This window comes from Ranitomeya imitator, chromosome 10, assembly GCF_032444005.1.
Source record: "Ranitomeya imitator isolate aRanImi1 chromosome 10, aRanImi1.pri, whole genome shotgun sequence".
Lineage (NCBI taxonomy): Eukaryota > Metazoa > Chordata > Amphibia > Anura > Dendrobatidae > Ranitomeya > Ranitomeya imitator.
Genome location: NC_091291.1, coordinates 116,346,052 through 116,371,533, shown reverse-complemented (window position 1 = coordinate 116,371,533; position 25,482 = coordinate 116,346,052).

Genomic DNA, 25,482 nt, shown 5'->3' with positions numbered 1-25,482 from the left:
TACCACACCTCTGGATGAGGTGCAGTACCTCTGTGGCGACTGAACCCTCAGGGGTGCCATATCTGGACTTGTGCTGTGAGGGTGCTATGCATGTGTAGGTCATATGTAACCTATGACTTTGCCAGGACCAGATGTTAACTAGTTCATGAACGGAGACAACCAGTTCTTAACATAGTTACATAGTTACATAGTTATTAAGGTTGAAGGAAGACTATAAGTCCATCTAGTTCAACCCATAGCCTAACCTAACATGCCCTAACATGTTGATCCAGAGGAAGGCAAAAAAAACCCATGTGGCAAAGAGTAAGCTCCACATTGGGGAAAAAAATTCCTTCCCGACTCCACATACGGCAATTAGACTAGTTCCCTGGATCAACGCCCTATCAAGGAATCTAGTGTATATACCCTGTAACATTATACTTTTCCAGAAAGGTATCCAGTCCCCTCTTAAATTTAAGTAATGAATTACTCATTACAACATCATACGGCAGAGAGTTCCATAGTCTCACTGCTCTTACAGTAAAGAATCCGCGTCTGTTATTATGCTTAAACCTTTTTTCCTCCAAACGCAGAGGATGCCCCCTTGTCCCGGTTTCAGGTCTATGATTAAAAAGATCATCAGAAAGGTCTTTGTACTGTCCCCTCATATATTTATACATTAAAATAAGATGACCCCTTAGTCTTCGTTTTTCCAAACTAAATAGCCCCAAGTGTAATAACCTATCTTGGTATTGCAGACCCCCCAGTCCTCTAATAACCTTGGTCGCTCTTCTCTGCACCCGCTCTAGTTCAGCTATGTCTTTCTTATACACCGGAGACCAGAACTGTGCACAGTATTCTAAGTGTGGTCAAACTAGTGACTTGTATAGAGGTAAAATTATATTCTCCTCATGAGCATCTATGCCTCTTTTAATGCATCCCATTATTTTATTTGCCTTTGTAGCAGCTGCCTGACACTGGCCACTGAATATGAGTTTGTCATCCACCCATACACCCAGGTCTTTTTCATTGACGGTTTTGCCCAGAGATTTAGAATTAAGCACATAATTATACATCTTATTACTTCTACCCAAGTGCATGACCTTACATTTATCCCCATTAAAGCTCATTTGCCATTTATCAGCCCAAGCTTCTAGTTTACATAAATCATCCTGTAATATAAAATTGTCCTCCTCTGTATTGATTACCCTGCAGAGTTTAGTGTCATCTGCAAATATTGAAATTCTACTCTGAATGCCCCCTACAAGGTCATTAATAAATATGTTAAAAAGAAGAGGGCCCAATACTGACCCCTGTGGTACCCCACTGCTAACTGCTACCCAGTCCGAGTGTGCTCCATTAATAACCACCCTTTGTTTCCTATCCCTGAGCCAGCTCTCAACCCACTTGCACATATTTTCCCCTATCACCATTATTCTCATTTTATGTATCAACCTTTTGTGTGGCACCGTATCAAAAGCTTTTGAAAAGTCCATATACACTACATCCACTGGGTTCCCTTGGTCCAATCCGTAACTTACATCTTCATAGAAACTGATCAAATTAGTCTGACATGAACGGTCTCTAGTAAACCCGTGCTGATACTGGGTCATGAGGTTATTCCTCTTCAGATACTCCAGTATAACATCCCTTAGAATGCCCTCCAGGATTTTACCCACAGTAGAGGTTAAGCTTACTGGCCTATAATTTCCGAGTTCAGTTTTTGTCCCCTTTTTGAATATTGGCACCACATTTGCTATACGCCAGTCCTGTGGTACAGACCCTGTTATTATGGAGTCTTTAAAGATTAAAAATAATGGTCTATCAATGACTGTACATAATTCCTGCAGTACTCGGGGGTGTATCCCATCCGGGCACGGAGATTTGTCAATTTTAGTGATTTTTAGACGCCGCCGCACTTCCTGCTGGGTTAAGCAGGTGACATTTAATTGGGAACTTTTATCACTAGTCATTTTGTCTGCCATGGGATTTTCTTGTGTAAATACTGATGAAAAAAAGTCATTTAGCATATTGGCTTTTTCCTCATCCTCATCCACCATTTCACCCAGACTATTTTTAAGGGGGCCAACACTATCATTTTTTAGTTTCTAACTATTTATGTAGTTAAAGAATATTTTAGGATTATTTTTACTCTCTCTGGCAATGAGTCTCTCTGTCTCAATCTTTGCTGCCTTGATTTGCTTTTTACAGAATTTATTTAATTTTCTGTATTTATTTAATGCATCATCACTACCTACTTCCTTTAATTCTCTAAATGCTTTCTTTTTGTCACTTATTGCGCCCCTTACAGCTCTATTTAGCCATATTGGTTTCTGTTATGTCTGCTAATGAAAGGTGTAATGAAGGCAATCCAGAGACACAATGTGCCTAGCGATCAGAGCGCACACAGTGATCTGACAAATACCCAAAAACAAAAGAACGAGCTCTGAGACGTGGAAACTCTGTAGACTGCACACCTGATCCTATCCTAAACACAACTAAAAGTGGCTGTGGATTGCGCCTAACCACTACCTATGCAACTCGGCACAGCCTAAGAAACTAGCTAGCCTGAAGATAGAAAAATAGGCCTGACTTGCCCCCAGAGAAATACCCCAAAGGAAAAGGCAGCCCCCCACATATAATGACTGTGAGTAAGATGAAAAGACAAAACGTAGGGATGAAATAGATTCAGCAAAGTGGGGCCCGATATTCTTAGACAGAGCGAGAACAGTAAAGCGAACTTTGCAGTCTACAAAAAACCCTAAAGCAAAACCCACGCAAAGGGGGCAAAAAAGACCCACCGTGCCGGACTAACGGCACGGCGGTACACCCTTTGCGTCTCAGAGCTTCCAGCAAAACAAAAGACAAGCTGGACAGAAAAAAGGCAACAAAATAGCAAAAAAAGCACTTAGCTATACAGAGCAGCAGGTCACAGGAACAATCAGGAGAAGCTCAGATCCAACACTGGAACATTGACTAAGAGCAAGGATAGCAGCATCAGGTGGAGTTAAGTAACGAAGCAGCTAATGAGCTCACCAGAACACCTGAGGAAGGAAGCTCAGAAGCTGCAGTACAACTTGTGACCACAGGAGTGAATTCAGCCACAGAATTCACAACAGTACCCCCCCCTTGAGGAGGGGTCACCGAACCCTCACCAGAGCCCCCAGGCCTACCAGGATGAGCCGCATGAAAGGCACGAACAAGATCGGGAGCATGAACATCAGAGGCAAAAACCCAGGAATTATCTTCCTGAGCATAACCCTTCCATTTAACCAGATACTGGAGTTTCCGTCTAGAAACACGAGAATCCAAAATCTTCTCCACAATATACTCCAATTCCCCCTCCACCAAAACCGGGGCAGGAGGCTCAACAGATGGAACCATAGGTGCCACGTATCTCCGCAACAATGACCTATGGAATACATTATGTATGGAAAAGGAGTCTGGGAGGGTCAGACGAAAAGACACAGGATTGAGAACCTCAGAAATCCTATACGGACCAATAAAACGAGGTTTAAATTTAGGAGAGGAAACCTTCATAGGAATATGACGAGAAGATAACCAAACCAGATCCCCAACACGAAGTCGGGGACCCACACGGCATCTGCGATTAGCGAAAAGTTGAGCCTTCTCCTGGGACAAGGTCAAATTGTCCACTACCTGAGTCCAGATCTGCTGCAACCTGTCCACCACAGAATCCACACCAGGACAGTCCGAAGACTCAACCTGTCCTGAAGAGAAACGAGGATGGAACCCAGAATTGCAGAAAAATGGAGAAACCAAGGTAGCCGAGCTGGCCCGATTATTAAGGGCGAACTCAGCCAACGGCAAAAAGGACACCCAATCATCCTGGTCTGCAGAATAAAACATCTCAGATATGTTTCCAAGGTCTGATTGGTTCGTTCGGTCTGGCCATTAGTCTGAGGATGGAAAGCCGAGGAAAAGGATAGGTCAATGCCCATCCTACCACAAAAGGCTCGCCAAAACCTTGAAACAAACTGGGAACCTCTGTCAGAAACAATATTCTCAGGAATGCCATGCAACCGAACCACATGCTGAAAGAACAAAGGTACCAAATCAGAGGAGGAAGGCAATTTAGCCAAGGGCACCAGATGGACCATTTTAGAAAAGCGATCACAGACCACCCAAATGACTGACATCTTTTGAGAAACGGGAAGGTCAGAAATGAAATCCATCGAAATATGTGTCCAAGGCCTCTTTGGGACCGGCAAGGGCAAAAGCAACCCACTGGCACGAGAACAGGAGGGCTTAGCCCTAGCACAAATCCCACAGGACTGCACAAAAGTACGTACATCCCGTGACAGAGATGGCCACCAGAAGGATCTAGCCACTAACTCTCTGGTACCAAAGATTCCAGGATGACCAGCCAACACCGAACAATGAAGTTCAGAGATAAGTTTATTAGTCCACCTATCAGGGACGAACAGTTTCTCCGCTGGACAACGATCAGGTTTATTCGCCTGAAATTTTTGCAGCACCCGCCGCAAATCAGGGGAGATGGCAGACACAATGACTCCTTCCTTGAGGATACCCGCTGGCTCAGATAAACCCGGAGAGTCGGGCACAAAACTCCTAGACAGAGCATCCGCCTTCACATTTTTAGAGCCCGGAAGGTACGAAATCACAAAGTCGAAGCGGGCAACAAATAACGACCAACGGGCCTGTCTAGGATTCAAGCGCTTGGCAGACTCGAGATAAGTCAAGTTCTTATGATCAGTCAATACCACCACGCGATGCTTAGCTCCTTCAAGCCAATGACGCCACTCCTCGAATGCCCACTTCATGGCCAGCAACTCTCGGTTGCCCACATCATAATTACGCTCAGCGGGCGAAAACTTCCTGGAAAAGAGAGCACATGGTTTCATCACTGAGCAATCAGAACCTCTCTGTGACAAAACCGCCCCTGCTCCAATCTCAGAAGCATCAACCTCGACCTGGAACGGAAGAGAAACATCTGGCTGACACAACACAGGGGCAGAACAAAAACGACGCTTCAACTCCTGAAAAGCTTCCACAGCAGCAGAAGACCAATTGACCAAATCAGCACCCTTCTTGGTCAAATCGGTCAATGGTTTGGCAATGCTAGAAAAATTACAGATGAAGCGACGATAAAAATTAGCAAAGCCCAGGAACTTTTGCAGACTTTTCAGAGATGTCGGCTGAATCCAATCCTGGATGGCTTGGACCTTAACTGGATCCATCTCGATAGTAGAAGGGGAAAAGATGAATCCCAAAAATGAAACTTTCTGCACACCGAAGAGACACTTTGATCCCTTCACAAACAAAGAGTTAGCACGCAGGACCTGAAAAACCATTCTGACCTGCTTCACATGAGACTCCCAATCATCTGAGAAGATCAAAATGTCATCCAAGTAAACAATCAGGAATTTATCCAGGTACTCACGGAAGATGTCATGCATAAAGGATTGAAACACTGATGGAGCATTGGCAAGTCCGAACGGCATCACTAGATACTCAAAATGACCCTCGGGCGTATTGAATGCAGTTTTCCATTCATCTCCTTGCCTGATTCTCACCAGATTATACGCACCACGAAGATCTATCTTAGTGAACCAACTAGCCCCCTTAATCCGAGCAAACAAGTCAGATAACAATGGCAAGGGATACTGAAATTTAACAGTGATCTTATTAAGAAGGCGGTAATCAATACACGGTCTCAGCGAACCATCCTTCTTAGCTACAAAGAAGAACCCTGCTCCCAGTGGTGATGACGATGGGCGAATATGTCCCTTCTCTAGGGATTCCTTCACATAACTGCGCATAGCGGCGTGTTCGGGCACGGATAAATTAAATAATCGACCTTTAGGGAATTTACTACCAGGAATCAAATTGATAGCACAATCACAATCCCTATGCGGAGGTAGGGCATCGGACTTGGGCTCTTCAAATACATCCTGATAATCAGACAAGAACTCTGGGACCTCAGAAGGGGTGGATGACGAAATCGACAAAAATGGAACATCACCATGTACCCCCTGACAACCCCAGCTGGATACCGACATGGAATTCCAATCCAATACTGGATTATGGGTTTGTAGCCATGGCAACCCCAACAAGACCACATCATGCAGATTATGCAACACCAGAAAGCGAATAACTTCCTGATGTGCAGGAGCCATGCACATGGTCAGCTGGGCCCAGTACTGAGGTTTATTCTTGGCCAAAGGTGTAGCATCAATTCCTCTCAATGGAATAGGACACCGCAAAGGCTCCAAGAAAAACCCACAACGTTTAGCATAATCCAAATCCATCAGATTTAGGGCAGCGCCTGAATCCACAAACGCCATGACAGAAAACGACGACAAAGAGCATATCAAGGTAATGGACAGAAGGAATTTGGACTGTACAGTACCAATGACGGCAGACCTAGCGGACCGCTTAGTGCGCTTAGGACAATCAGAAATAGCATGAGTGGAATCACCACAGTAGAAACATAGCCCATTCAGACGTCTGTATTCCTGCCGTTCCACTTTGGTCATAGTCCTATCGCACTGCATAGGCTCAGGTTTAATCTCAGGCAATACTGCCAAATGGTGCACAGATTTACGCTCGCGCAAGCGTCTACCGATCTGAATGGCTAAAGACAAAGACTCATTCAAACCAGCAGGCATAGGAAATCCCACCATGACATCCTTAAGAGCCTCAGAGAGACCCTTTCTGAACAATGCTGCCAGCGCAGATTCATTCCACTGAGTGAGTACTGACCATTTCCTAAATTTCTGACAATATACTTGTATATCATCCTGACCCTGGCACAAAGCCAGCAAATTTTTCTCAGCCTGATCCACTGAATTAGGCTCATCGTACAGTAATCCGAGTGCCAGGAAAAACGCATCGACACTACTCAATGCAGGGTCTCCTGGCGCAAGAGAAAATGGCCAGTCTTGAGGGTCGCCGCGCAAAAAAGAAATAATAATCAAAACCTGTTGAATAGGATTACCAGAAGAATGAGGTTTCAAGGCCAGAAATAGCTTACAATTATTTTTGAAACTTGGAAACTTAGTTCTATCTCCAAAAAACAAATCAGGAATAGGAATTCTTGGTTCTAACATAGATTTCTGATCAATAGTATCTTGAATCTTTTGTACATTTATAACGAGATTATCCATTGAAGAGCACAGACCCTGAAAATCCATGTCCACACCTGTGTCCAGAAACACCCAAATGTCTAGGGGAAGAAAAAAAAAAAAAAAAGTGAACACAGAGCAGAGAAAAAAAAAAAAAAATGCACTTAGCTATACAGAGCAGCAGGTCACAGGAACAATCAGGAGAAGCTCAGATCCAACACTGGAACATTGACTAGGAGCAAGGATAGCAGCATCAGGTGGAGTTAAGTAACGAAGCAGCTAATGAGCTCACCAGAACACCTGAGGAAGGAAGCTCAGAAGCTGCAGTACCACTTGTGACCACAGGAGTGAATTCAGCCACAGAATTCACAACAGGTTTCCTCCTATTTCTAGTATGTTTATTCCCATACGGTATATACTGTGCACAGGTCCTATCCAGGGTGCTAATAAATGTCTCCCATTTTCTTTGTGTATTTTTGTGTCTCAGGATATCGTCCCAGTTAATTGCACCAAGATCCTCTCTCATCCGTTGGAAATTTGCCCTCCTGAAGTTTAGTGTCCTTGTAACCCCTCTATTACACATCTTTTTAAAGGATACATGAAAACTTATTATTTTGTGATCGCTATTTCCCAAGTGACCCCCAACCCTTATATTTGCTATGCGGTCTGGCCTGTTGGTTAATATTAGGTCTAGCAGTGCCCCCTTCTTGTTGGGTCCTGAACCAGTTGTGAAAGGTAATTGTCTCTCATAGTTGTCAAAAACCAATTACCTTTGCTGGTACTGCAGGTTTCTGTTCCCCAATCTATTTCAGGGTAGTTGAAGTCCCCCATAATAATGACTTCTCCTTGAGTCGCAGCTTCATCTATTTGCTTTACGAGGATATTCTCCATTGCTTCCATTATTTTTGGAGATTTATAACAAACCCCTATCAGTAATTTATCATTTTTCCCCCTCCCCTTATCTCCACCCACAGGGATTCTACATTTTCATTAAATTCACCTATATTATCACGCAGGATGGGTTTTAAGGACGATTTTACATATAGACACACCCCACCCCCTCGCTTATCTGTACGGTCATTTCTGAACAGGCTATAGCCCTGCAAGTTAACAGCCCAGTCATGGCTCTCTTCCAGCCATGTCTCAGATATCCCCACCATGTCATAATTATGCTCCAACAACATTAGTTCTAATTCGTCCATTTTGTTGGCGAGGCTTCTGGCATTAGCTTTACTAAACAGCCATTGCAGGTCAACTATGTACACAGGATAGAGGGTGCACAACTTCTCACATGTTTCTCCATTATTACAGAGCATCTCAATACACAGTTTTGTTACTTCCTTGGCCTCACACATTCCTGCCTCCACTGGTCTCATTTCATTCACCACCACCCAGCTTAGCACCACAATAGAGTCTGTGAAAGTAATGTCCTCTTCCCGCGATTCCGCATCTGAATTTTCTCGTAGAGGAGAGAATTTGTCCATATGTCCTGACTCAGCTTTAAGCTCTCTGATGCTTAGGTAACTCCCACTGGGGACACTCACTTTATCTCACGTTCTATTCCATCCTGGCCCATTACCCTTAAGAGCCGTTAGCTACTTGGTACCATGCTGCTAGGGGTACTTTCTCTAGACCCTTCTCACTTGGTCACTCTGCTCTCTGGTCAGTCCCCTGAGTTGGCACTGTCCATCTCTCTCTGTCTCTCTGTAACCCTCTCTCAGTCTCAGTCTGGTCCTCAGGATCACACTATCTCTGTCCCGATCTCCTTTCTCTTTTGCCAGAAAACACCCACTGCATGCGGTCTTGCTAAGCTGCTAAGCACTCAGACTAAATGTCTGTTCTAGCTGCAAGCTAGGCCCTGTCTGAGTCATTACAAGGAAGACATCTCTGATCCTGCTACAGAGCCGCTCCCTCTCTGGGCTAGTCCCAACACTTAACTATGTGTTACTCTATTCACTGTCTGTTGCTGGGCAGAACTCAGCTTCCTCAAAATACAGTGCAAAACATTAGAATACACCACATCACAATCCACACTACACATCACCATAATGCATGACATTATACAAACTACACTTTACTTTATGCACAGCGTTGATGTCTTCAAGGGGGAACAGGGCAACAAGTCTATTCTATCTCCTTACATACAGTACATTACGGTAAGTAAACCTGCGAAAATGTGATTTACTATACCTCCAAGTCATCATTTGTGCAAAAGGGCAATATTTTGCTACTTTTTTTGTCCAAAGTCTGTGTGCAAACGTCACGTTAATGCTGCCTTTTTGCCTCGTGGATTTGTCACAAAACCTAAAGGGAATCCTGATGCCAGCAAAGTGGATAAGAATCCTGAAGTCTCGTGCATACGTCGCTTATTTGTGACTTGCAAATTTGGTGCAGATTCAAATCTGCTGCATGTCAATTCTTTCAGCGTTTTTTCACCCATTGACTTCAATGAAGTCAGTAAAAATGCTATAAAAAAGTAGGTATAAAAATGATTGCAGATTTCCTGCTCTTATGTAGTGTTTTTGCATATTTTTAGATAGAAGTGAATGCTATAGATAGACAAACATATAGCCAGACATACTGTATAGACAGACCGGCAGACATATAATTGCAAAACCCCGATATATAATAATTTGGCACCATGTGGAGGCCATTGGACAGCTTTTAATGGTTAAATAAATTAAAAAAATGATGTGGGGTCCTCCCCTATTTTTTTGTAACCAGCAAAGGTAAAGCAGACAGCTGCGAGCTGATATTATGAGGAAGGGAAGGTCCTTAGATATTGGCCCCTTCCCATCCTAAAAATACAAGCCTGAAACCTCCCAGAAGTGGCTCATCACATTAGATGCGCCAGTTATGGCTTTTTATGAGTGCCCTGGTGTGTTGGCAATCAGGGTATCAGGGCTCAGGGTTGATGTCAGCTGTGAATTGTCTGCCATAGTCCACCAAAGCCAAATGATTTTTCCTGTATAGGCAAGTAGCCATTCCTGGATATTGAAAAATGATAACGTACGCAATCAGACATGTACAGTCTCGTCTCTATTTTTTTGGGGTGGAAAAGCTTCTCTCCATGTTGGTGCTGCCTCGCTGTAAATGGTGAGAGCAAATAAAAAAATCTGCGATAATGGAAATATTCTGCTCAGTCTGCTTCCTATAACGAAAGACATAAACAAGTTACTGCAGCATGTCGAGCATTGCTTATAAGAAGCCAATGAAATTTATTGTTTCAAACAAGCACAGATCAACTTTAGAATAATTTATTGAGCAAAACATATTTCATCCTATCGCCCACAAAATGTGACATGCCTTAAATAAATGTCCTCAATTGTCTAAACATTGCAAAATTGTACTGTACAATATCCAGAAGGACAGGGATCATAGGAAATCTTGGTTTGGGACTGTTAAAGAATATAAATATGAAATCTTTGTCTCGTTACAGCAAAATGTTTCATGTAGAAATAGCATCTCGCTGGCTGCTTCAGCCGTTCAGCACGCCGGTCACCAGACTGACTCTCACTGCGCCCTATTAACAGTTGCGGTTAACGCTGAACCCTATTGAGCATGTCAGTCATAATTATTGGTGAGAACATCGATCCTCTAACTTCTTGGATGCCGTGATCAATAGTTATCGTGGCATTTGGGGAGTTTGACTGGGTTCTAAAGGGTAACGCTTCTCCTTGTGGACAGTGACAAGTCAAGCCTGGGATGTCGGAGTGAGGAGACTTACAGTATATGCCATGCATGCTCCTCTGGGAAATTAAATATGCAAATTGTCTCTTCAGAGAGGAAGAGGACTAGAACTTTAGTGCCACCTATTGGAAGCAGTGATCCTAAAAACGTAATATCGACTGTTTAACCCCTTCATGACCTTGGAATTTTTCGTTTTTCCGTGTTCGTTTTTCGCTCCCCTCCTTCCAAGAGCCATAACTTTTTTATTTTTCCATCAATATGGCCATGTGAGGGCTTATTTTTTGGAAAATTAGTTGTACTTTTGAACGACATCATTGGTTTTACCATGTCATGTACTAGAAAACGGGAAAAAAATTCCAAGTGCGGTGAAATTGCAAAAAAAGTGCAATCCCACACTTGTTTTTTGTTTGTTTTTTTTACTAGGTTCACTAAATGCTAAAACTGACCTGCCATTATGATTCTCCAGGTCATTGCGAGTTCATAGACACCAAACATGTCTAGGTTCTCTTTTATCTAAGTGGTGAAAAAAAATTCCAAACTTTGCTAAAAAAAAAAAAAATTGCGCCATTTTCCAATACCTGTAGCGTCTCCATTTTTCGCGATCTGGGATCGGTCGGTTGAGGGCTTATTTTTTGCATTCCAAGCTGACGTTTTTATTGATACCACTTTTGTGCAGTACGTTCTTTTGATCGCCCGTTATTGCATTTAAATGCGATGTTGCGGCGACCCCAAAAAACGTAATTCTGGCATTTCACATTTTTTTCTCGCTACGCCATTTAGCGATCTGGTTAATCCTTTTTTTTATTGATAGATCAGGCGATTCTGATACTAAATATGTGTATATTTGATTTTTTTATTGTTTTACTATGAATGGAGCGAAAGGGGGGGTGATTTAAACTTTTATATTTTTTTCACATTTTTTTTACTTTTTTTTAACTTTTGCTATGCTTCAATAGCCTCCATGGGAGGCTAGAAGCTGGCACAACTTAATCGGCTCAGCTACATGGGAGCGATCATCAGATCGCTCCTATGTAGCTGAACTCCTGATTGCTATGAGCGCCGACCACAGGGTGGCGCTCACAGCAATCCGGCATCAGCAACCAAAGAGGTCTCAAGAACCTCTATGGTTACTATGCAGACGCATCGCTAACCCCCGATCATGTGACAGGGGGGGTCGGCGATGCGCTCATTTCCGGCCGGATGGCCGGAAGCACCAGTTAAATGCCGCTGTCAGCGTTTGACAGCGGCATTTAACTAGTTAATAGCGGCGGATGGATCGCGATTCCACCCGTCGCTATTGCGGGCACATGTCAGCTGTTCAAAACAGCTGACATGTCCCGGCTTTGATGCGGGCTCACCGCCGGAGCCCGCATCAAAGCGGGGGTTCTGACCTCGGACGTACTATCCCGTCCGAGGTCAGAAAGGGGTTAAAGAGCCCAGTCACATGACTTAGGATAAAAGCCAAGCCAGCATCCTAATTCGCAGACCCGATGTTTCGAGGTGTTGCCCCTCATCAGTGCAAAGTGTGAGATAATATTTGGCTATTTGAGAGGCTCTGTCCTGGGGTCTAAAGCTAAGCCTGGCATGTCAGAGTGAAGAGACTTATAAGCCATGCATGTTCCTCTGGGAAATTAAATATGCAAATTGTCTCTTCAGAGAAAAAAAGGAGTAGAAGTCTAGCGCCACCTATTGAAAGCAACTGGAATTTGCCAAAAGGAGAGCACTCATGTCAGCCCATGCTCCCTCTTCCCCCACACTTTGTGGGTTGCAACTGGAGGCATAACAATAGCCTCAGAGTATCGATGCCTAGAAAATCCTGCCACAAAAATTATCTAGCAAACTGCCTTCCAGAATATGGACACGTCCACACGTTCAGTATTTAGTCAGTCTTCGGTCAGTATTTTTCATCAGTACTCATATGCCAAAATCAAGAGTGAGTGATAAATACAGAAGTGGTGAATATGTTTCTATTATACTTTTCCTCTATTTGTTCCACTCCTGATTTTGACTTACAAATACTGATGTAAAATACTGACCAAATACTGAACGTGTGACAGGGCCTAACACTGCACTATATAATAAATGTAATATGTAAAAATGTTTTTAACTAAACACTGTAAAAAAGCATAAGAAATGCAGGAATTGCTGATTTTGTTCATCCTGCCTCACCGCAAAATTAAATATTGAGTGATCAAAAAGTTGTAAGCATCACATAATGATACTAGTTAAAACTACAAAAAACAATCTCTCATACACCTTCCTTGTTCTCTAACCATTCCACAGAATAAGGCTACAGTCACACTATCAGTATTTGGTCAGCATTTCACATCAGTATTTGTTAGCCAAAACCAGGAGTGGGTCAAAAATACAGACTTAGGCTGCTGTCACACTAGCAGTATTTGGTCAGTATTTTACATCAGTATTTGGAAGCCAAAACCAGGAGTGGAACAATTAGAGGAAAAGTATAATAGAAACATATGCATCACTTCTGCATTTATCACCCACTCCTGGTTTTGGCTTACAAATACTGATGTAAAATACTGACCAAATACTGATAGTGCGACGGCAGCCTTAGTGACGTGTTTCTATTATATTTTCTATTATAGCTTTCCCCTGGTTTTGGCTTACAAATACTGATGTAAAATACTGACCACATACTGATAGTGTGACCGTAGCCTAAAAGCTGACATATCAATTATCCTGCAGGGTGAACGTGGTAAAAAAAAAAAGAAAAAAAATTACAGAGTTGCTATTTTTGTTTGTCTTGCATTACCAAAAAGTGATTACTTTGTGTAGAAGTATCAACACTTATATATATTTTTTCTATTGTACTATTCATATTGACCTAGGAAATAAATTTAAAGGGGTTTTCCATTGTTGCTAAACCCCTGTCTCCTGGATTCTTTTTTTAGAAAACAAACAAACAGTATTTTATTCACTCTTCTTGGATCTAGCACTGAGTTAATGCTGTTGCTCTCAGTGTCTATAAGCAGGGCCGGCTCCAGGTTTTTGAGGGCCCCGGGCGAAAGTGTCTCAGTGCCCTCCCCCCTTTAACACATACCACGATTCATGATCACATATAAACACAGCCATGTAGTATATAACACAGCCCACGTAGTATTTAGCAAAGCCACGTAGCATATAACACAGCCATGTAGTATATAACAGCCCACGTAGCATATAACACAGCCACATAGTATATAACACAGCCACATATTATATAACACAGCCCACGTAGTATATAGAATAGCCATGTAGTATATAGCACAGCCCACGTAGCATATAACAGCCCATATAGTATATAGCACAGCCGCATAGTATATAATACGGCCCACGTAGTTTATAGAACAGCCATGTAGTATATAGCACTGCCCATGCAGCATATAACAGCCCACGTAGTATATAACACGGCACACGTAGTATACAGAACAGCCATGTAACATATAGCACAGCCCACGTAGCATATAACAGCCCATATAGTATATAGTACAGCCACATATTATATAACACAGCCCACGTAGTATATAGCACAGCCCACGTAGCATATAACAGCCCACGTAGTATATAAAACGGCCCACGTAGTATAACACAGCCATGTAGTATATAGAACAGCCATGTAGTATATAGCACAGACATGTAGTATACAGCACAGCCCACATAGCATATAACAGCCTATATAGTATATAGGACAGCCCACGTAGTATATAACAGCCCATATAATATATAGCACAGCCCAGGTAGTATACAGCACAGCCCCCCTGCCCATGCAGCATATAACAGCCCATGTAGTATATAACACGGTACACGTAGTATATAGAACAGCCATGTAGCATATAGCACAGCCCACGTAGCATATAACAGCCCATATAGTATATAGAACAGCCACATATTATATAACACAGCCCACGTAGTATATAGCACAGCCCACATAGCATATAACAGCCCACGTAGTATATAACACGGCCCATGTAGTATATAGAACAGCCATGTAGTAAATAACACAGCCCACTAAGCATATAACAGCCCACGTAGTATATAACACGGCCCACGTAGTATAACACAGCCATGTAGTATATAGAACAGCCATGTAGTATATAGCACAGACATGTAGTATACAGCACAGCCCACATAGCATATAACAGCCTATACAGTATATAGGACAGCCCACGTAGTATATAACAGCCCATATAATATATAGCACAGCCCAGGTAGTATACAGCACAGCCCCCCTCCCCCCAAGAATGGCCCCATAGTCCAGTACTCACTGTTAGTTACAAAAAAACCAAAACACTCCTCACCTCTCAACGCTCCCGTGCCGCGCTGCTACCTCCCTGCTCCAGTCTCGGGGGCTGCCGCTGCACTGCCTGACACACAGTGAGTGCGCAATGACATCATCGTGCACCCGCAGTGTCAGAGGCAGAGTGGGAAATGATGGGAGAGGGAGCGTCAGATGATGCTCTCTCCTCCATCATTTGCTTTGAACTTTACCGGCAGACGCCGGTAAAGTTCAAAGTGGCGGCGGCGGGGGAGTTGGCGCTGGCGACAGGCGGCCCCCCTGCCTCACAGGGGCCCCATAGCAGCTGTGTGATGTGCCGCTAGTGGATCGCCTCCACGTAAGGGCAATGGGGTACTCGGTACCGGGTCCTTCAGTTCCCTCAGCGAGGATGTCACGGTGGCCCGACCCGGACCATGGCCCTATGAGGGGCGCCCAATAAAAGGCAGAGTTTGTAGATAACGGTAGTGTTCGTGACGCCACCTGTGGTATTTGGTCAGGGTGACCGACGCTGCTTAGGGGTCCGCTGGGGTGATGGAATGGCAGCTAGATGGTGTACCTTCCCACAGGTGAAGTATATCACCAGGGCTTCCCAGAAGTGTAGATGTTGATGGTGAATGGTGCAAGGCACGGTGAATAACGATGACACAATGGGTGCAGTCTCTTTACCTTTACTGAAGGCTTCGGCATTCACAGTCCAGAGTGCCGGATGACAGGGTAGGCAGAGTCCGGCCGGTCTGATGGCAATTCCAGAGTCCCCTTATCCAGGTGGAAATCAGTAGCCTTCCCCTTGCGCACAGTAACGTAGTAGGTCCCTACTTGCATTAGCTACCATAAGGTCCTCACTGTTGTTACTTCTCTCTCTGTCCCTCAGATGGATAGGTCATACCCGTATGACGGTGATGGCCTGAGGCTATTTTATAGGGACCCTAGTGTCGCCCTTCCTCCGTGATGCCACCGTGTCTGCTTAAGTGTTTAGGTCGGACAGCCAACTTGGAATCGACTGCCCTGCCGGTCTCTGAAGTAAAGCATAGAGTCTATTACTTCCTCGGTGTTCCGGCCACCGGATCTGCGCTTCAGATGGAGGCAGCCTGCTTCTAGCTGGTCTCCCACTGATGTATCACTCCTGATGCTAAGACTTCTGTGCTCACTCACTACAGCACACCTCCCTTCTTGTCCTTTCTTAGGAGGCTGCCGCATGGGTTGCAGGCACAGCTCCATGTCCTTCTTTCCCACTGAGCCGCTGATGTTCTTCCTTTTCCCTCTGCCTGCCTGACAGGAATTCCCTGGGCCGAGCCCAGTCTGCTTCTCTCCCTCTCCTTCTCCTTCCGACTCTCTCCCTCCAACTGCCTGACTTCCTAACCAACCCACCAGTTTTACCCTATGTGAGGAGTGGCCTAGTGAACAGAACCCTTAGCTCCCCCTGGTGGCCGGCGTGTGAAGCGTGTGTGTGGCTGTGATACTTGGCAGGGTGAACTCCTTTGGTGCCATCAGACGTAACATCACTCATCCTGGTGGAAGAACGACATTACTGCAACGACCAGGACTCTGGGGCGCTGCACTAGCTGAGGGCCAGGGGCAGACTGGGCCGGGTGGCAGGAATGCATCTGCCCCCCGGGCCGGTGCCTGAGCAGGTACACAGGGCCGCTGGAGGAGCAGCAGCTATTTTAATACATAGCGCGCCGCATCCCTCCAGCCGGCCCTATGTGCGCGCGTTGCCTGCTCTGACAAGTGCCGCGGCGGCCCGCACTAGTGTGCGAGCACGGCCGCGGTCCTTGTTCCTGCGTGTGCTCGTCTGCCGGCTGCTGCGCTGCCCATGTCAGAGCGGGCAAGCAGGAGACCAGGCGCGCGCGCGGCCCGCACTAGTGTGCGAGCACGGCCGCGGTCCTCATTCCTGCGCGTGCTCGTCTGCTGCCCATCAGTCAGAGTGGGCAAGCAGGAGACCATGCGCGCGCGCGCGCGCGCACATGGTGATATTTCAAAAAGCCGCGCGCGCATAGACGGTGTCTGACGCTGGCCGGCCTGCACCAGCGTCAGAGAAGACTGCTCACCAATGCCTGGGCCCTGGGATGATCCTCTCCTCCTCTTCACTGCCAACGCTGGCCAGGACGCGACACCCGACCCACCTCAGCTCTTCATCCTCCCGACCTCCCCCCATCTCAGGGACCTGGGTGAGTCCCAAGATGATTTTTTTTAATGTATATACAGCAGTATTGCCTATATAATGTGTATAGACTGCTATATATACATTATATAGGTGGTACTGCTGTATATAATCACTATACCACTATAATGCATGTATAGCACTCTATATCTTATATGGGTGACACTGCTACTTATGCGTATATACCTTATATAGGTGACACTGCAATGTGTGTGTATGTATATGTGTATGTGTATATATATATATATATATATATATATATATATACACACACATTGCAGTGTCACCTATATAAGGTATATACGCATAAGTAGCAGTGTCACCCATATAAGATATAGAGTGCTATACATGCATTATAGTGGTATAGTGATTATATACAGCAGTATCACCTATATAATGCATATATAGCAGTCTATACACATTATATAGGCAATACTGCTACTGATGTGTATATAGGTGATACTTCTGTGTATATATGTCGTTATGTAGGTGATACTGGTGTGTGTGTGTGTGTATGTATACACACACACACACACACACGTACATATATACACAGCAGTAACACCTATATATAACGTATATACACATCAGTAGCAGTATTGCCTATATAATGAATATAGACTGCTGTATATATGATATATAGGTGATACTATCATTATATACAGCAGTAGCAGTATCGCCTATATAACGTGTATGCAACATTTGCAGTATCACCTATATAATGTACAGACTAATGTATATACGTTATATAGGTGACACTGCTGTGTATAGTCGCACTATCTATTTGTATCTAATCTATATATATAATTGCCTACGGGTTACTTCCGTCTTTCTGTCCTCAACTTCCGTAACGGAAATCCAGCGTTGCTGATTGGTCTCGCCAGCTGCCTGTCATGGCTGCCGCGACCAATCAGCGACGGGCACAGTCCGATTAGTCCCTCCCCTACTCCCCTGCAGTCACAGTGCCCGCCGCCCACTCCATACTTCCCGCAGTCAGTGCCCAGCGCCCGCTCCATACTCCCCGCAGTCAGTGTGCCCGGCGCCCGCTCCATACTCCCCGCAGTCAGTGCCCAGCGCCCGCTCCATACTCCCCGCAGTCAGTGTGCCCGGCGCCCGCTCCATACTCCCCGCAGTCAGTGTGCCCGGCGCCCGCTCCATACTCCCCGCAGTCAGTGTGCCCGGCGCCCGCTCCATACTCTCCGCAGTCAGTGTGCCCGGCGCCCGCTCCATACTCTCCGCAGTCAGTGTGCCTGGCGCTCCGCTCCATACTCCCCGCAGTCAGTGTCCCCTGCGCCTGCTCCATACTCCCCGCTCCATACTCCCCGCAGTCAGTGTCCCCAGCGCCCGCTCCATACTCCCCGCTCCTTACTCCCCGCAGTCAGTGCCTGCTCCATAATCCCCTCCAGTCAGCGCTCACACAGGGTTAATGCCAGCGGTAACAGACCGCGTTATGGCACGGGTAACGCATTCCGTTACCGCTGCTATTAACCCTGTGTGACCAAGTTTTTACTATTGATTCTGCCTATGCAGCATCAATAGTAAAAAGATGTAATGTTAAAAATATTAATAAAAAAAACCAAAAACCTGCTATACTCACCTTCCGTCATTGGACGATGCGCTCCAGCCGGCCGCCATCTTCCGTTCCCAGAGATGCATTGCGAACTTACCCAGAAGACTTGGCGGTCTCACTGGCGGTTTCCTGGGAATGGAAGATGGCGGCCGCATCACACAGCTTCGCTGGATCCCAGGGGTGAGTATATAACTATTTTTAATTTTAATTTTTTTTTTTTAACAAGGATATGGTGCCCACACTGCTAAATACTGCGTGGGCAGTGTTACATACCTACGTGACTGGCCAATATACTACGTGGCTCTGTGCTGAATATTACGTGGCTGGGCAATATACTACGTGACTGGGCAATATACTACGTGACTGGGCAATATACTACGTGACTGGGCAATATACTACGTGACTGGGCAATATACTACGTGACTGGGCAATATACTATGTGACTGGGCAATATACTATGTGGTTGGGCAATATACTACGTGGCTGGGCAATATACTACGTGACTGGGCAATATACTACGTTGCTGGGCAATATACTACGTGGCTGGGCAATAAACTAAGTGGCTGGGCAATATGCTACGTGGACATGCATATTCTAGAATACCCGATGCGTTTGAATCGGCCCACCATCTAGTGTATGTGTATGTATGTATGTATGTATGTATGTATGTATGTATATATATATATATATATATATATATATATATATAATCAGTTTCATCTATACAATGTGTGTACAGCAGTCACAGTATCACATACAATATATAGGTGATACTACAACTACACACATCAGTCGCAGTATCGACTATTGTATATACAGTAGTTTCAATGTGATATATGTTCAGCAGTCGCAGTGTCTCCTATGTGATGTATGCATCATAATATAGTATAATGCTGTCTTAATTACCGAATATTGTAGAGAGGTTTATAGTGTAGAGATGTTTATATAGTATGGCGCTATGCATATAGTGTGGAATTCACACTATATACACTGCTGCCACATCTCTACACTATATAATATATGCACCGCTCTATATTCCTTAACACGGTATATAATATGCCGCTGTGTATATAATATATTGTAGTATACCATTTATACTTGTGTATAAGCCGAGTTTTTCAGCATATTTTTTTTTGTGCTGAAAACACCCCCCTCGACTTATACACAAATCATTGTCCCAGAAAGACGGAGAAGGAGCAGCAGGTGACAGAGGCAGGAGCCGGCGGCTGTGGCTAAAGCCTGTGCCGCTGCTAAAGAGAAATGAATATTCACTGCACTGGCAGTGAATATTCATTTCTCTTGTAGCATTGACAGCCACAGCCGCCGGCTTCCAGCACACATCCTACTTACCATCCCTGCGCACCCTCGCTGCATCTCGTTTCGGCGCTAGCAGCTCTTCAGGATGACCGATCACGAGTCTTCCGCTCATTAAGGTAATGAATATTCACCCCTCTCCACTCCCATAGGTGTGATAAATATTCATGACCTTAATGAGCGGGGGACATGTGATCGCCCGGCCGGAGCTGCTGGCACCGGAACGAGATGCTGCGAGGCCATGCAAAGAAGGTAAGTAGGATGTGGTTTTTTATTATTTTTTAGGAACCATGCATACATGAACAGGGATAAGGAGCCATGCATACAAGGATGGGGATAAGGATTCATGCAGACAAGGATGGGGATAAGGAGCCATGCACACACAGACGGGGATAAGGAGCCATGCATACAAGGATGGGGATAAGGAGTCATACAGACAAGGATGGGGATAAGGAGCCATACAGACAAGGATGGGGATAAGGAGCCATGCAGACAAGGATGGGGATAAGGAGCCATACAGACAAGGATGGGGATAAGGAGCCATGCAGACAAGGATGGGGATAAGGAGCCATACAGACAAGGATGGGGATAAGGAGCCATGCAGACAAGGATGGGGATAAGGAGCCATACAGACAAGGATGGGGATAAGGAGCCATACAGACAAGGATGGGGATAAGGAGCCATGCAGACAAGGATGGGGATAAGGAGCCATACAGACAAGGATGGGGATAAGGAGCCATACATACAAGGATGGGGATGAGGAGCCATACATACAAGGATGGGGATGAGGAGCCATACAGACAAGGATGGGGATAAGGAGCCATGCAGACCAGGATGGGGATAAGGAGCCATGCAGACAAGGATGGGGATGAGGAGCCATACAGACAAGGATGGGGATAAGGAGCCATGCAGACAAGGATGGGGATAAGGAGCCATACATACAAGGATGGGGATAAGGAGCCATGCAGACAAGGATGGGGATAAGGAGCCATGCAGACAAGGATGGGGATAAGGAGCCATGCAGACAAGGATGGGGATAAGGAGCCATACAGACAAGGATGGGGATAAGGAGCCATACAGACAAGGATGGTGATAAGGAGCCATGCAGACAAGGATGGGGATAAGGAGCCATGCAGACAAGGATGGGGATGAGGAGCCATGCAGACAAGGATGGGGATGAGGAGCCATGCAGACAAGGATGGGGATGAGGAGCCATGCAGACAAGAATGGGGATGAGGAGCCATGCAGACAAGGATGAGGAGCCATGCAGACAAGGATGGGGATGAGGAGCCAAGCAGACAAGGATGGGGATGAGGAGCCATGCAGACAAGGATGGGGATGAGGAGCCATTCATACAGGGACAGGGGAGCCATGCATACAAGGACGGGATGTGGGGACAATGCATACCCAGCTTATACTCGACTCAATACATTTTCACAGTTTTTTGTGGCAAAATTAGGTGTCTCGGCATATACTTGGGTCGACTTATACTCAAGTATATACGGTATGTTGTGGAGCTGTGTATACTTCTAATGTCCTGCATAAATGGTGTAATTCTCAGTATCTATTCTGATGTATATGTGTATCTGTCTATCTATCACTCCGATTAATTGTTAGAAAACTAGTGGACTCTTTATTGGCCCATGTGGCAACGTTTTGGATCCATAACTGAACATTTCTCTGATATGGAAGTGAAATGTTGCCACATTGACTAATAAAGAGTATTAAAAAAAATCGGTTCCATTTTCTTCCACAAAAGTGGTACAATCATCTTCTCACTTGCTGTCCGTGTGCAGTTGTGGTTTTTTTTTTCTCAGCAGATGTTGCAGTCTGATACACGGTGAGTCAGACCATTGAGGAGATGGAGAAATTAATTTCTCCGTCTCCTCCACACCTGTGCTGCGAGAGCATTGGAGCACGGACACTCTGATCACGCTCACAGCAGAGCAAGAGCCGAGTATCATTGGCATATCACATCCGATGCCATATTCTAGTGTTATTCCACCCTAATGAGCACCTGTATTAAGCCCACGTTCACACGGTCAGTATTTGTTCAGTGTTTTCATCAGTATTTGTAAGCCAAAACCGGGAGTGGAACAATCCAGAGGAAAAGTATAATAGAGACATCTGCACCAATTCTGTATTTATCACCCACTCCTGGTTTTGGCTACAAATACTGAGGTCAAATACTGACCATATACTGACCGTGTGAATGTGGCCTTATTCTGTATCTATACACTGCACAGTACCACTCCTCATTATACAGTGGGGCTGTGTGTGTGTCACTATACAGTGGGGCTGTGTGTGTCATGAATTATACAGTGGGTGTGTGTGTGTGTGTGTCATGATACAGTGGGACTGTGTGTGTCAATATATATATATAAATAATATCTCTATCTATCGCATTCTTGCAGTCACCAGACCACCTGTTGCCGGCACCAGAGAATCCTCATAGCGCACAGTGCGCACGATATGAGGATTCACACATAGTGACTGTAGACATGTAGCTTAAGATCTGACAACCCCTTTAAGGATGGGCCGCTACTCATGGGCCACTGCTTGTGCTTGCCCCCCAGGCTAAAATTTGCCAGCCAGCCCCTGCTGAGGGCCCCTGGGGGAGTGGGGGCCGTAGGCTGTGGCAGCTGCCTGCCCCTAACGCCGGCCCTGAATGGACCCCCCTGTCTCGCCAGGGCTCCGGCACTTGCCCGGGTACGCCGGGTGCTGACGCCGGCCCTGTCTATAAGGCCTCATTCGGTCGTCCATGCAAAATGGTCCAAGCACAGACCAGTTGCGGTTCTCCCAACCTCAACCAGTCCATGCATTGAGATCGGACTAATTTGTACAGACGTCTGCATGACCCCTTATTGTGTGAAGCGCTGACCCTACGTCGATCGGACTGCAGCCAATCAGTGAGCTCAGCAGCTTGTGCCGTATACTTGAGCAGAGCCGCTGAGTTCAGTAATTGGCCGCAGCGCTATTGATGTAACTTCAGCGCTGCTGACAATAACAGACACTGAGACCAGTGACGGAGACTCACTGCTGGACCCAAAGAGGGTGAGTAAAGCATAATATTTTTTTTTTTTAAATAAACTGTAGCTGAGGAATAGGATTTCTCCAAAACAGGAAAAGCCTTTTAACATGTTAATTATAGTAAACGGTTAACGGTGTTGATGCAGGCAACGATTATACAATTTTATTTTCAAAGTAAGTACACCAGCCTCATCAAGTCTCATTTGTAGTTTGTATATTCTGAGATCTGGGTGAATGAAGCCTCCTGAAATAGCACTAGAATGCAAAAAAAAACCATAAGACAAATGTTAGGGAAAGGTTGGTATTCCAGTTCTCATTTTACAGAAAGCGGTTCGGAAAGTGAAAAATCCAACATGATTGGGCGCTATGGACAATTACTCCAAGTTTTCCTTGTTGCAATAGTTAAGTTAAATATGACCCAAAGTTCTTTGATCCTGTTTTGAGCGTGCAGAGGACTGAAAGCCAAAATCCAACATTTCAGCTGCTATTTGCTTTACGATCAGATTCTTTCTTGGTCATCATTCTTCGGCAGTCATTTTATCTTGCCCCTCTTCTCCCATTATTACTATCTCCCCTTTCGCCTTAATTTTCTGCCTCGTTCCCTGTCCTGAGATCTCCAATTTTCCCTCAAGTTTCATTTTGGTCTTGTTTACACAGTTTTAAGTTAATCCCGGCTCCCTTCTCATGTCTCAGGCACGAGGCAGAGATTAATGAGGGAGGCACGAGAAATATCAAACAACATGTACCCTCAGACTTCAGGTCGCTCCCTGAGAATTCAAAGGAAGGGGAGAAAAATGAACCTTTGTGTTCATAAAATCTTAGTCTATCTCTGTCTGACTAATGTATTTATATCTCACGCCTGGCAGAGCAGAATTAACCCAGTAAAGCCGAAGTCAGCCTAGAAAAACCACAAAGAAAACAATCTATTGGCCAAAATCAATTTTATGTTCTGTGTGTGGTGGATAGTTATTTTCCATCTATTATCTTTATTCTTGTTCTATTTTTTTTTTCTAAGAAAAGTTAAGTGAGTTTGGAAGAATAAAAATTAAGTGTGAAAGTCAAGGTATAGATCCTTTATCTAAAGAGGACCTGTCACCAGATCAAAAGTGGCCATATTTTTCTCAAATATTATTCCCACGACTACACTGAGTATTCCGCTTTTAATTTTTTTTTAAATCCGTCATATGGTTCCTGAGATATTGACCTTTTTTTTGAGGGGTGTGGCTCACAGGATCCTCAGGGGCGTGTCTTTGGGCTGTTCTTCTTAAGTGCCTCGAAAATACTGCCCCTTCATAAAGGCAATTACAAAATACAGCAAAATAAAAAAGGCCTTTATTTCCTGGAGCCGTGTGACAGATGAAAAAAAAAATATGGGGCACGGTGGCTGCCCCAGTTACTCTAGAGATACCTTGAGGCTAGGTGTCCCGCTATAAAAACCCTGTGGCAGGTTTATCGTATTATAGGCACTGTTATAGAGACCTTGTGACTCCTGTATATTATGGGGGCATTGTGAATGTCACGGTTATAGAAAACCTGCGAGAGACTTATCTGGTATTGGGGACACTGTGACTAACACCGTTATAGGAGCCCCGAGGATAGCTTGTCCTCTTACGGGGGCATTGTGACTGCCATGGTTGTTGGCAGACTCATCGTATTATGGGGAACGCTGCCTGGCACTGTTATAGAAATCCTGCTGCAGACTTATTTCATTATGGGGGCACTGTTATAGGAGTCCTGTGGCTAATGTTATGGGGCACTGTGGCTATCATAGTTATAGAGGCCGTGAGGCTTGGTGTCCTGTTGTAGAAACCCCATGGCAGGGTAGTCATATTATGAGCTTTGCTATAGAGACCCTGTGACTCCTCTGTGTTATGGGGGCACTGTGGGCTGCCGCTGTTATAGGAGCCCTGATGCTAGCTTGTGCCTCTATGGGAGCATTGTGACTGCCCTGGTTATAGAAACCTTATGGCAGACTCATCGTATTATGAGGGAGCTCTGACTGGCACTATTGTATAAATCATGTTACAGGCTTATTTCATTATGGGGGCACTGTTATAGGAGCTTGTCTTTTTATGGGGGCATTGTGCCTAGTTGTATAATGTATTAGTTGTATTATCGTATTATGGGGACACTTTTACTACTACTGTTATTAGAGCCTTGTAGCTAATCTTGTTATGGGAACACTGATTGGCACAGTTATAGGGGCGCCGAGCTTAGCTGGTCCTCTTATGGGGGTACAATTATAGTGATGCTTTGGCACACTTATAGTATTATGGGGGTACTGTGATTGGCACTGTTATAGGGGCCTACAAGCTTAGCTGGTGCTCTTATGTGGGCACTGTTATAGTGATGC